General features: G+C 43.0%; 1 long non-coding RNA gene and 1 pseudogene across 1 annotated transcript; both read left to right on the top strand.

Annotated features, from left to right (window-relative positions):
- The first annotated feature begins 886 nt into the window (after positions 1 to 886).
- LOC117702069 (crooked neck-like protein 1 pseudogene) lies at positions 887 to 2,996 on the top strand (annotated as a pseudogene).
- A 1,140-nt stretch (positions 2,997 to 4,136) lies between these two features.
- LOC117702064 (uncharacterized) lies at positions 4,137 to 9,955 on the top strand. The gene is made up of 3 exons (XR_004605960.2): positions 4,137 to 4,197; positions 8,175 to 8,217; positions 9,838 to 9,955. It is a non-coding gene; the product is annotated as an uncharacterized LOC117702064 (long non-coding RNA).
- Positions 9,956 to 13,069: the final 3,114 nt, after the last annotated feature.

Below are 13,069 nucleotides of genomic sequence, written 5' to 3' on the forward strand. Positions count from 1 at the left end.
TTCTACACCCTTCGAAGGTGGCACTGCCTACAGCTGCACGCATCATTGAGCTAGACCTGGGGGAGCCCTAGCCACCCGAGCCCCAAGTCCCTGAGGTGCAGCCTGCTCTATCCACCTCACTCTCACCTCCTGCAAGCTGTGCTGCTCCACAGAGGACACCCTCACGGTTGCTATGGAAACGACGTGGCGTTTCCCCTGATTTGTGCAGCGGTCAAAGGTCGTCCTTTCAAGTTCCCTTTCCGGTTCCAGTTCCTGTTGGGTGCCGACTTTTACAAGAAAGCGGCTATCAGCTTTGCAGCCATCTTGAGCCATATACCCTGACATGAGATTTGAATTACAATCCCCTACAACAGTTGAGAACACTCTGATAATCTTGGTTTAGATACCTTGAGATTAAAGGTGTGTGAGATTATAGAGATCAGAGTTAGAGACAAGCCCTAAGGGCATGATTAAAGGTGTAACTTAGAGGCGTGGCTTAGAAGTGAGACATATAAAAGGCAGAGACAGAACAGATCAGAATTGAGATGATAGAAGACATTAGGGAGACTATAGAAGACAGAACCAGAGATCAGAGAATATAGAGGGATCATCAGAGACGAATCTCTGACATTAGGTAGAATCTGCTGTCACCCTCGCTCTTGCTGGAACCTTGACCCACAGACCGGAGCAGCAGCTTGGGCCGGGATACAGTGGCCGCCCAAACGTGGGTCGGCCCGGGCCTCAACATTTTGCCTGGGCTGCAACATTATTTTGGCTGACCCAACCTGGGGCTAGTGCGGTCCCCAACAGGTTCCAGAATCTAGTTTGTTGTGGGCTGGTTCTGCGGTGCGGGCTGTTTCTTGAAGTCGGTTTCTGAAGTCCGGGTGTGGGCCAGGGTTGCTCGTTTTCCACCTCTGCAATCATGGCGGCCTCCACAGCAGCCAGGAAACAGCAGATTCCTAAAGTGGCCAAGGTGAAAAACAAAGCGCCTGCAGAGGTACAGATAACTGCTGAGCAGCTTCTAAGAGAAGCTAAAGAAAGAGAACTCGAGCTCCTCCCGCCTCCACCTCAGCAGAAGATCACAGACAAAGAAGAATTAGAGGACTACAAACTACGGAAAAGGGAGACTTTTGAAGATAACATAAGAAAAAATGGAACTGCGATTAGCAACTGGATAAAATATGCACAATGGGAGGAAAGTCTAAAGGAGATTCAAAGTGCTCGATCCATATACGAGCGTGCTTTAGATGTCAACAACCGGACTATTCCACTCTGGCTGAAATATGCAGAAATGGAAATGAAGAACCGCCAGGTCAACCATGCCCGAAATATCTGGGACCGTGCCGTAACAACTCTGCCACGAGTCGACCAGTTCTGGTACAAGTACACACACATGGAGGAGATGTTGAACAATCCTCCTGGTGCTCGGCAGGTGTTTGAACGCTGGATGGAATGGCAGCCTGAGGAGCAGGCCTGGCACTCCTATATCAACTTTGAGCTGAGATACAAAGAGGTGGAGAAGGCCCGCACCATTTATGAACGCTTTGTGCTCGTGCACCCTGCTGTGAAGAACTGGATCAAGTATGCTCGGTTTGAAGAGAAGCATGCTTATTTTGCTCAAGCTCGGAGAGTCTACGAGAGAGCGGTTGAGTTTTTTGGGGATGAGCATATGGACGAACACCTGTATGTGGCCTTTGCTAAATTTGAGGAAAACCAGAAAGAATTTGAAAGGGTACGAGTTATCTACAGATATGCCCTGGATAGGATTCCAAAACAAGAAGCCCAAGAACTCTTTAAAAACTATACCCTCTTTGAGAAGAAGTTTGGTGACCGGAGGGGTATAGAAGATATCCTCGTGAGCAAGCGGAGATTCCAGTATGAAGAAGAAGTGAAGGCTGATCCACACAATTATGATGCATGGTTTGATTATTTACGCTTGGTGGAAAGTGATGCAGAAGCTGACACTGTGCGGGAAGTCTATGAGAGAGCCATTGCCAATGTGCCACCCATCCAGGAGAAGAGGCACTGGAAGCGCTACATCTACCTCTGGATTAACTATGCACTCTATGAAGAGCTGGAGGCCAAGGATCCTGAGAGGACAAGACAGGTATATCAAGCGTCTTTGGAACTCATTCCTCACAAAAAGTTCACGTTTGCCAAAATGTGGTTATATTACGCACAGTTTGAAATAAGACAGAAAAATCTGCCATTTGCCAGAAGAGCTCTGGGAACTTCCATAGGCAAATGTCCAAAGAACAAGTTATTCAAAGGTTACATAGAACTGGAACTACAGCTTCGAGAATTTGACAGATGCAGAAAGCTTTATGAAAAGTTTTTGGAATTTGGACCTGAAAATTGTACGTCATGGATTAAGTTTGCAGAATTAGAGACAATCCTTGGTGATATTGAGAGAGCTCGGGCAATATATGAATTAGCCATCAGCCAGCCACGCTTGGATATGCCAGAGGTACTTTGGAAATCATATATTGATTTTGAGATTGAGCAGGAAGAAACTGAGAGAACAAGAAACCTTTACCGACAGTTGCTTCAGCGAACACAGCACGTCAAGGTATGGATTAGTTTTGCTCAGTTTGAGTTATCTTCTGGGAAAGAAGAAGGAAGTGTGGCTAAATGCAGACAGATTTATGAAGAAGCTAACAAGACCATGAGAAACTGTGAGGAAAAAGAAGAGAGGCTTATGTTGCTGGAATCCTGGCGAAAGTTTGAAGATGAATTTGGAACAGCATCAGACAAGGAGCGAGTAGACAAACTCATGCCAGAAAAGGTCAAGAAGAGAAGAAAGGTCCAGGCCGACGATGGGTCTGATGCCGGATGGGTAGAAGTCTATGACTACATCTTTCCAGAGGATGCTGCCAACCAGCCTAACCTCAAGCTTCTGGCGATGGCCAAGCTTTGGAAGAAACAGCAACAGGAAAGAGAAGCTGCGGAACAGGATCCAGATAAGGACATTGATGAGAGCGAAGCCTCATCTTTTTAAATGTTGTAACTGCTTTTTATAAATCCACAGTTTAGAGTTTTGACTTCTGGATGTTCTTATATATTTACCCAGTAAGGGGTTGTTTGACATCTTTGAATTCTTTTTTAAAATGCTGCTGGATTAACTACGGGTGGGAAACTGCAAGTAAAGGAATATTTTTGGAATGTGCTGATACCAGTCTTGTTCCAACGGCACTTCCTCTTAATTGTGATGTGGTAAGTTTGAGTGTATTGCTATTTAAGACAGTATGGATTGTAAGTCACTCACCAATGCTTATAATAAATCCCAATTTTTGCCAGATACGATGTCTCATGTTAATTCTAGTACTGGGGAGACGCAGGTAGAAAGTTCTATGTGAGTCTAAGACCAGCCTAGTCTACATAGTAAGTTACAGGATAGGTAGAGCTACATAAAGAGATTCTGTCTCCAATCAATCAATCAATCAATCAAGTAACAAAAAAGTAGAAATATCAAAGTAGAGAGGCAGAGAGGCCAGCTTGGTCTACAGAGGTCCAGGACAGCCAGGGCTACACAGAGGGAAGAAAAGTAGAAAAGGAAACAACAAAAAGAAAAATAAAAGAAGAAACTCCCTCCATTTTTTTTTTTTAGAAATTCCTTTCCTTTCTTATGAATAATTATTTTAATGTATGTGGGTCTGTATGAGCTCACACCACATGTACACAGGTCCCAGTGGAAGACAGAAGATCCCCTGGAGCTGGAGTTACAGGCAGTTGTGAGCCATCTGGTACAGGAGCTGGGAACCCAACTCCACTCCTCTGAAAGAGCAACAGGTGCTGAGCCATCTCTCCAGCTCCAGAAATGCCTGTTTGGGAAGACGTTTCCCAGCTTTTACTTTCTGTACTATCACAATGACACTCTGTGATTTGTAGAACAGAGACTTTCTTTCTAATAAGGAAGAGGAGGGAGGCTAGGAAAGCACAGAGCATTTACTATAGTTATATAGGGAACAATGGTGAGGACCAGGATAGATGTGGAGGATCTGAAGCCTGTCTTCTGAACTCCTGGTCTAGTGTTCGTTACTCTTTCCACCATTCCTGCTACCACTAACAATGGTCAAGGGGCCTGGAGGGAGATGAAGGAAGCAGTGTTCTGTGTCTCACTTCAGGCCTTGTGAATCAAGAATACACAGATGAGCTGCATACTCCCCTACTTCAAGGTCAGTGAGCCTATATGTGGCAGTCACCAAGAAACCTACCAGGGTGAGTGCCAGTTCTGCTCCAGAATTCTGTGAGTCTTCATTTTATTATCCCTGGCCTCAACCACTCCCATTCTTCCCTTCACACACCCCTCCATTACTTGCTTTTCCATTTCTTCCCTCTCTCCTCTTACTCCCCAAAGTTGAATGGGATCCTGGTCCAATAATGCAGAAACAGAAAGCCACAGAGGTCAGAGTGCAGTGCCTGGCATGGACAATGACCAAATGGAGGGAACTCAGTAGCAAGTGGGCACAGGATTCAGGTCATGTGACCATAGCCCAGTGGGTTCACCTGGCTACAGAACAGCCTAATGAAGCAGAGATGGGCTGGTGAGATGGCTCGGCAGGTAAAGGCACTTGATACCAAGCCTGATGACTTGGTGTTTGATCCTAGGGACTCACATGGTAGAAGGACAACCCTAAATTCTAGAAATTGTCCTCACCTCCACACATACACCATGCCACACACGTACACAAACACATGCTCATGCACACACATAAAATATGTAATTAAAACATGTCTTAACGAGGAGGAGGGGGATGGGCAGAAAAGGAGGTGTAGCTAGGAGGAGAGGATGAGGAGCAGAAGTGAGCTGGGTGATAAGTTTGCCCAACTAATGGTTTATTGGTCTTTAAATGCAGATTATTCCCCCACATAGCTTACTTTTTTTTTTTTTTTTTTTTAACACTCATCCTGTCAGTGGTTTAGTTTGGGGCCTGTGACATTTAGCTTTTGAAAACAACTACAAAATGCCCAAGTCTTTGATCCAAGGCACAGAAGTCTGCACATCACACATGGCTAGGTCAAACATCCCTCCCTCCTTGTCATCATCCTTTTTAAGAAAAAGAATAATCCTCTTGATCCATATGAGAGATGTTTGGCCACGAAAGAATGAACTTTGTTTTGTGTACTTGGTTGTACAAATACTAAAACTTACACTAGAGCCCATAAAAGTTGTGAGGTGATTTTGTTTTGTTTTTTGAGACAAGATTTCTCAATGTGACCAGCCTTGGCTGTCTTGAACTCACTTTGTAGACTAGGCTGGCCTTGAACTCATAGAGATCCACCTGCGTCTGCCTCCTGAGTGCTCGGTTTAAAGGAGTATACTACCATGTTCAGCTGTGAGGTGAAATTTTTCTATCAGCCTCAATGACTGGCATAGATAACTGCAACAAATACCCATAGCACAATAGACAAAGAGGCGCTGTTATATACAAGCTCACTTTTACTATATTTAAAAAATTAGAGATTGGGGAAATGATTCAGGGGGACCATGTTTGTGACACCAGTATAAAGAACAGAGTTCAAATCCCCTATTCCACCTGAGGAAGGCAGCCATGACTGCTTGCGTGTAACCCCAGTTCTGAAGAGCAGAGGCAGGAGGACCACTATGGCTTGTCAGGGTTAGCTCTGGGATCAGTGAAAGACCCTATTTCAAGAAAATAAAGTAAATGAAGATAGAGCAGGTTATCCACACGTACACAGTGAAGCAGGTACCTACACACAGATGAGTAGACAGCACACTCATACATCACACACACACACACACACACACACACACACACATATACATATACATATACATATACATATACATATACATATATAAACATAAAGCTGTTTTCTTGAGCTATAGAGATAGCTCAGTGATAGAATTCTTTCTTGTTATATGTGAGGCCCTGTGTTCAATATCTCCAACAACTCAAAAATAATTATGGTATACATGTGTGGTCCTGGCACTCAGGAGACAGACACAGGCAGATGGCTGTGAACTGGAGGCCAGTCTGGTATACACAGCAAGGTCTAGGCCTGCCAAAGCTGCACAGTACATCCATCTAAAACAAGCCAACAAAACCAAAAATAATTATAATAAAATATATTTACCTGGTGGTGGTGGTGCACACTTTTAATCCCAACATTTGGGAGGCAGAGGTAGGCAGAGCTCTGAATTTCAGGCCAGCCTGGTCTACATACTGAATTCTAGGACAACCGGGGCTACAAAAAAAAAAAAAAAAAAAAAAAAAAAAAAAAAAAAAAAAAAAAAAAAAAAAGAAAGAAAGAAAAAAAAAAAGAAAAAAAAACCACCCTTTCTAGAAAAATAAAAATAAATTAATTAAGGAAATTAAATATTCTCTTAGAAGTTGCCCTTGGGTCACAAACAAACTTTACAGTGCAGCAGTAATTTTACTGGGGATGGGGGGAGTCTGCCCAACTCTGTCATTCCCTTTTAGCTCCCAAGTAAAAGACATGATTTATTAACAAGCTGCTGGCTCGATGTCAGGCAGGTTCTGAGCTATTCTAACCCAACTATTAACAACCAGATAAATGCACGATTATTGGCTGTCTTAGGGTTTTCCTGCTGTGAATAGACACCATGAGCAAGGCAACTCTTCTGAGGACAACATTTAATTGGGGCTGGCTTACAAGTTCAGAGGTTCAGTCCATTGTCATCAAGTCAGGAACATGGCAGCATCCAGGCAGGCATGGTGCAGGGAGAGCTGAGAGTTCTACATCTTCATCTAAAGGCTGGCTTCCAGGCAGCTTGGTTGAGGGTATTAAAGCCCATGCCCACAGTGACACACCTGCTCCAACAAAGTCACACATCCAAATAGTGCCACTTCCTGGGCCAAGCACATACAAACCATCACACTTGCCAACTGAGTCTTGCTCTGTTCCATGTGTGTCCTCAGAGCAAGCTTCTTTTGGTCATATGCTCATGGTCCATCCTCATGGTCTATCCTTCTCCCTGTCTGAGATGCCCTCACTTGACCTGAAGTTCCCCCTTCCTCTCTTCCCTGCCCAATCACAGGTTCTAGCTTTTTATTATTGAATCAGGGATTATTGGGGAACATTCTTTACAGCACACTGGTCAATAAAATGCCCATGTCCAGACTGCAACTTGACCTTGGGGTACAGAAGTCAGCATCTGAATACACAGCACACAAGACCAACCCCTACATTAAAGCAATCTAATCTGGATTCACAACAATTACAAATGAAACTATTAGATATTCCATCCTTTTTTTGAGCTGTCACTGCCATACCATCTATGCCTTTATCCATTGTATACCAGTTAACAAAGGCATAAATATTATTACTGTCTTTTAAATCTGGAGAAAAACATATACAAATACAATATATATTTCATTGTGTTTTCTAGCTTCATAAGAGCTGCCCAGTACTGGCTGTTTCTTCACATGGATTCCAGTTTGTCTTTTTAGTTGAAACAGGGTCTCATTGAACATATATATGCCGTGGTGGCACATACCTTTAATCCCAGCACTTGGGAGGCAGGAGCAGGACAGCCAGGGCTAAACAGAGAAACCCTGTCTTGAAAAAAAAACAACAACAGCAAAAAGAACTGTTTTATTTTTTTATGTGTGTGTGTATGTGTAGACACATAGCACATGTAAATAGCATAGCATTATTAGTAAATACAGGAGCCTATGGAAGCCAGAAGAGGTCACTGGATCCCCTGGAGCTAGAATCACAGGCTATTGTAAGCTGTCCAAACTCACCCTCTTCTAACCTCCATGGGTACACAGACATACATGCAGGCAAACCACACATACACATAAAATAAATGCATCAGATGTGTGTGTGTGTGTGTGTGTGTGTGTGTGTGTGTGTGTGTGTGTGTATTCAGAGTTATTAACAAAATATTTCTTTCTTAAGTTTGTTTGTCCTGGTCCCACCAAGAAAGAACTGGTGTGTCATGGTTTATGGCATACCACAAAACAAAAATAATCATTTCAAGCCAGCTAGTAGTAGTGCATACCTTTGGTCCCAGCACTCAGGAGGCAGAGGCAGGCTATCTCTGAGTTCCAGGACAGCCTGGTCTACAGACTGACTTTCAGGACAGCCAGACTGTTATACACAGTAACATTGCCTCAATAAATAAATAGATAAATAAATACATACATACATACATACATACATATAAAAAACAAACAATGATTTCATAATATAATTTTTTCCAGATATGAAGACAGAACTGTAATTAAAGTGCATGATGGACCATGTGTAAGTAAAGTCTCTTTTCCTTTTTCATTTTTAAGAGTAAAACAGGAAATAAAAATTTATAACTCAACAGGGTAACAATCCATTCTCCTAAATTTTGAGTTAAACATTAAGATTATGTTAGTTTTCTCTAAAACTGTATTAGAAAATATTATATTCCTATGATTACTCCAGCTGATGCCAGATCTCCGGTACATAAAGAACACCGCGGGTAAGTTAGTAGACAGCTGGCAGAACCTGGAAGGAAATGTTCCCACCCCAACGTCCCAAATCTCAGGCAGAAAACAAGGATATGTATCTCTTCTTTCTTCCTTTAAGCATCCCAAGCCCCTTGGGGTGTTTGTTTGTTTGTTTGTTTGTTTTTTGAGATAGTCTCATTAAGTAGCCCTGGCTGTCCTGGAACTCTCTATGTAGACCAGGTTTACCTTGAACTCACAGAGAACCACCGACCTCTGCCTCCAGAGTGCTGGGACTAAAGCCATGCACTTGTACCTTAATATTCAGAAAAACTCACAGAAAAATAGGCAAAGACTAGTTTTACAGAAGAAATAGTCACATCTGACATGCTAGCACCTGAGAGCTACAGCAGAAGGATTGTAATTTTGAGGCTAGCCTTGCCTCCACTGTAAAACCTTGTTTCTAAAACAAAAATTAGGGACAGGATGTGCTCTTGGGTTTGATCATGAGCTAATTAACATGCAAAGCCTGGTCAAATGCTCTTGAATAACTGGACAAATTCAAACTGAAACAATAATGGCATTCCAATTTACCAGCTATACTGGGAAAGGCTGGGACATTATCAGTGCTGGTGGAGACAAGAGGGCAGTAGTCTCACAATGGCTGGGAGCAGGGAGGACTTAAAGTCATTGTGGAGAACAACCAGGTTTTAGACAGTGTAACAAATTGAGTACATATGTATCTTATGGACCAGTATTTCCAAACCTTGAAAGGTACAAAGAAATGTTCTCAGCTTTGCAAAGTGACATACATGCCTATGGCAGTGTTTCATGGTGTGAAGCAAGAGACTGAATAAATGGGTTGTCATTCCTCCCCACAGCCTTGCACAAGTTCTCTATCTGTATCATATAACAGGAGGAGGGCTGGTCCTTGTCACTTATCCCCAACCCTGTTTCCTGCCTACTATCACCCCCTTTACTGTTATCTCCTCTCCCACATCCCTCACAGAATCTTTAAAGTCATAGCTCTTAGCTACATCTCATATTCAAATAAGCAGAGGTCTGGAAAGACTTACCTCATACGCTGAGCTGAAAATCAATAGGGCTAAACTTTGAATATGGACATCAGTTTCCCATTCTGTTCCTCATGCAGCCCCTGTTCTATCCCAGGGTACCACACACCTCTAATATAATGCTTCTACTCCCCATCTGTTCTGCTGGAGTGGAGTCCTCAGAATCACATAGGCAGCCACGTCCTTTGCTTTTCCTCTCTGCCTACATCTACTCTGCTTTGTTTTTATCCTGCAATGAGATCAGAATGTCTCTAGTCAGCCCCAGTTCAGTGTTCAGCACCCTCCTGCTGGATTGTGGGCATGTGTGGTTACCAATGCATTGGCTTTTCTCTTAATCTGACTTCAGTTCCTCTAAGCAAACATTTCTCTTACAGGAACACTCCTCAGATGAGTTTGAACACTAATAAAAGTTACTGAGTTCTCAGAGAGCCGTGTGGAGTATGACTGACTCTTCAAAGATTCCCAATTTGGGAGCCAGGGTCTGGAGTTCAGTGGTAGGGTACACTATTGTGTACGAAGCTGTAGGGAGTGTTCAAAGAGAGCAGCTCCTTGAGAAGAACAACTTGGTAGTAGAAGATACTTGCATCAAATTCATTCATTCATTTCTTCAATAAATGATTCTCAGCATAAACTTGGCTGGTAAACATTTTCTCAGTTAATAAGAACCTTTTCCTTTTGGGGGAGTGGGTAGGGTTTGTTTGTTTGTTTGTTTGTTTGTTTGCGACAGGGCTTCTGTGTGGCCCTGGCCATTCTAGAACTCACTGTGTAGACCAGGTTGGACTTGAACTGAGAAATCCAACTGCCCCTGACTCCTGAGTGCTGGGATTAAAGGTGTGCACCACCACCGCCTGGCAAGAACCTTTTCAATATATCAGATACTCAATGCTCTCATTCCTCTATATTTTCATGTAAATTGTGACCAAATATCCAATGAAATGTACAATGTGGGAATAAATATCTCAGTAGCAGCAATGTCTACAAGCTGTGGGCTTTGGTCATAACTGAGTTTGATATGTGTCCTGTGAGCAGTATAGCTCTCAGCATGTCTCATAACAACTACACTAGAAAGGGTACTGTGTACTATGTATCTGTGTACCATAAGCATTTGTGATACTGCAGAAGCCAGAAGGTGTCAAGTTCTCAGGAGTGGAGTTACGAATGGTGTGAGCCACCATATGGATGCTAGGAATCAAACCTTTGTAAGAATAGGAGGTGCTCATAACTGCTAAGCCACCTCTCTAGCTCCAAAGATTTGTTTTTAAAGACGTATTTATTTGAGTACACTGTAGCTGTCTTCAGACACACCAGAAGAGGGCATCAGATCCCATTACAGATAGTTATGAGCCACCATGTGGTTGCTGGGAATTGAACTCAGGACCTCTGCAAGAGCAGTCAGTGCTCTAAACCGCTGAGCCATCTCTCCAGCCTGATGATTTTTTAAATCATGTATATGTGTCTAAGTGTGAATACGTGCAGGTGCCTACAAAAACCCAAGGTGTGGGTCTCCTCAGAGCTTGAGAACCTGACATGAGGCTGGGAATCACTTGGATCCTCGGCAGGAGTAGTACGTGTTCCTAACCACTGAGCCAGGTCTCCAGCTTGGAACTCGGAGTTTTGCTGAAAGAAAATTTAAGTATAATATTGGAGTGATTCCTGGTGATAATGGTGTTTCTAAATACTTCCCAGTTAAGGGATCTAAGACTCAAAACAATCTTAAGCTGGACTGGATGAAGCAGGTCAGGGAAACTGTGTCCCATGAAATATGCTTCCCTAAACAAGACCTGCATAATGACATCACATGACATGCTGATAGAGATGGAAGATATTTTTTAAGCTCCCCACCACCAGCAAGATTAAGAGCTAATCAATGTCAGCAGAGAGAATCAGTTTTCTCTAGGGGGAAGTTCTCTGATAGCTCATTCCATCCCAAGTGTTCATCCCTACACATTTACATATGAGCAGTCAGTAGGTTTTATATAAACTGTGGGCAATGGGAACTGAGCCCCGGTCCTCTGTAAGAGTGGGAAATGCTCTTAACCACTGAGCCATCTCTCCAGCTACTGATTTTTTTATTACATTGATTATTGTGTGTGTGCACATGAGCATCACACATTCATGTGCAGGTCAGAGACAACCTGTGGCTGAGGGATGAATCTCATCCCATGTGGATCCTGCAGATTATACTCAGGTTATCAAGCTTGGTGGCAAATGTTTTGATCTACTGAACCGTCTTGCCAACCCACTATTCATTTTTTTTTAAAGATTTATTTACTTTTTATTTATATGAGTACACTGCAGCTGTCTTCAGAGACACACTTGAAGAGGGCATCAGATCCCATTACAGATGGTTGTGAGCCACCATGTGGTTGCTGGAAAGTGAACTCAGAACCTCTGTCAGAGATGTCAGTGCTCTTAACCGCTCTCTCCAGAGCCATCTCTCCAGCCCCCACTATTCACCTCTTAATAAGTGATTTTCCCCAACTGAGTTTAGATTTGCAAGATGGAGACTAACTACCATAGAACTCCAAGTCCCAGGGAAACTGAACTGAAATCTTCTCAGGCCCTTTACCGTTTCATAATTATCATCAAATCTGTTGGAGTCTTAGCAACATTAAGAACTGAAAACCAGGACAAACTTTTGCCTAAGAACCACTAGAATCTAGACATTGAGTTGTTTTCTAAATACGTGGATGTAAGGTGATGCCCCAGTAGTCTTGAGTGTTTTGGTAATGATGCACATGTTTATTCTTGCTGTTGTTTCAAGTGAGGTTCATTACAAATACACCAGTATTTGTAATGGCTACTGTACTGGTTCTCAACTTGACTATATCTGGAATGTATTACAATCCAGAACTGGACTGCTCACCTGTGATGCAGATCTTGAGGCTGGGAGACACAAGTTTCTGACCTAGATCTTGACATGGAGATCTTGAGGCATAGTGGCTATGAATCCCAGGAGACTAAGGCAAGGAGACCTCTGAGTTCAAGGTCAGCCTGGGACAAAACAAATCACAGATCCCGGCTTGGTGGTACACACCGCCAATCTGGGCCACACTTTCTTCTGGAGACCTACATAAGGACATTGGAAGAAAGAAGATTTGCTCTTCTTCTCCTTGCATTTACTTGCCAGTATATCTGTTACACTCTATTAGCCTTGTGGGACTGAGCAACTACTAGATCCTTGGACTTCCCATTCACAGCTGACCATTGTTGGGGAGTTGAACTACGGATTGTAAGTCATCATAACAAATTCCCTTACTATATACAGAGACTATCCATAAGTTCTGTGACTCTAGAGAACCCTAATATAGTGTTGAAGTAACAGAATTAGAAGGCAGGCATATTTGGTTGCCACATTAAGCTACTGTTTGCAGTAGCTCCTTAGATTATCAATAGACCTATTTGACCTCTACCTACCAGCCACTCCTTTTTGTTGTTTTTTTTTTGTTGTTGTTGTTGTTGTTAGTTTGTTTTTTTTGCAATGGGGGGGGTTGTTTAGATAGGGTCTCAATGTGCAACTCTGGCTGTCCTGGAATTCACTGTAGACCAAGCTGGCCTCAAACTCAGAGATCCACCACCTGCCTCTGCCTCTAGAGTGCTGGGATT

Source organism: Arvicanthis niloticus, unplaced genomic scaffold, assembly GCF_011762505.2.
Source record: "Arvicanthis niloticus isolate mArvNil1 unplaced genomic scaffold, mArvNil1.pat.X pat_scaffold_413_arrow_ctg1, whole genome shotgun sequence".
In the NCBI taxonomy this organism is placed as follows: domain Eukaryota; kingdom Metazoa; phylum Chordata; class Mammalia; order Rodentia; family Muridae; genus Arvicanthis; species Arvicanthis niloticus.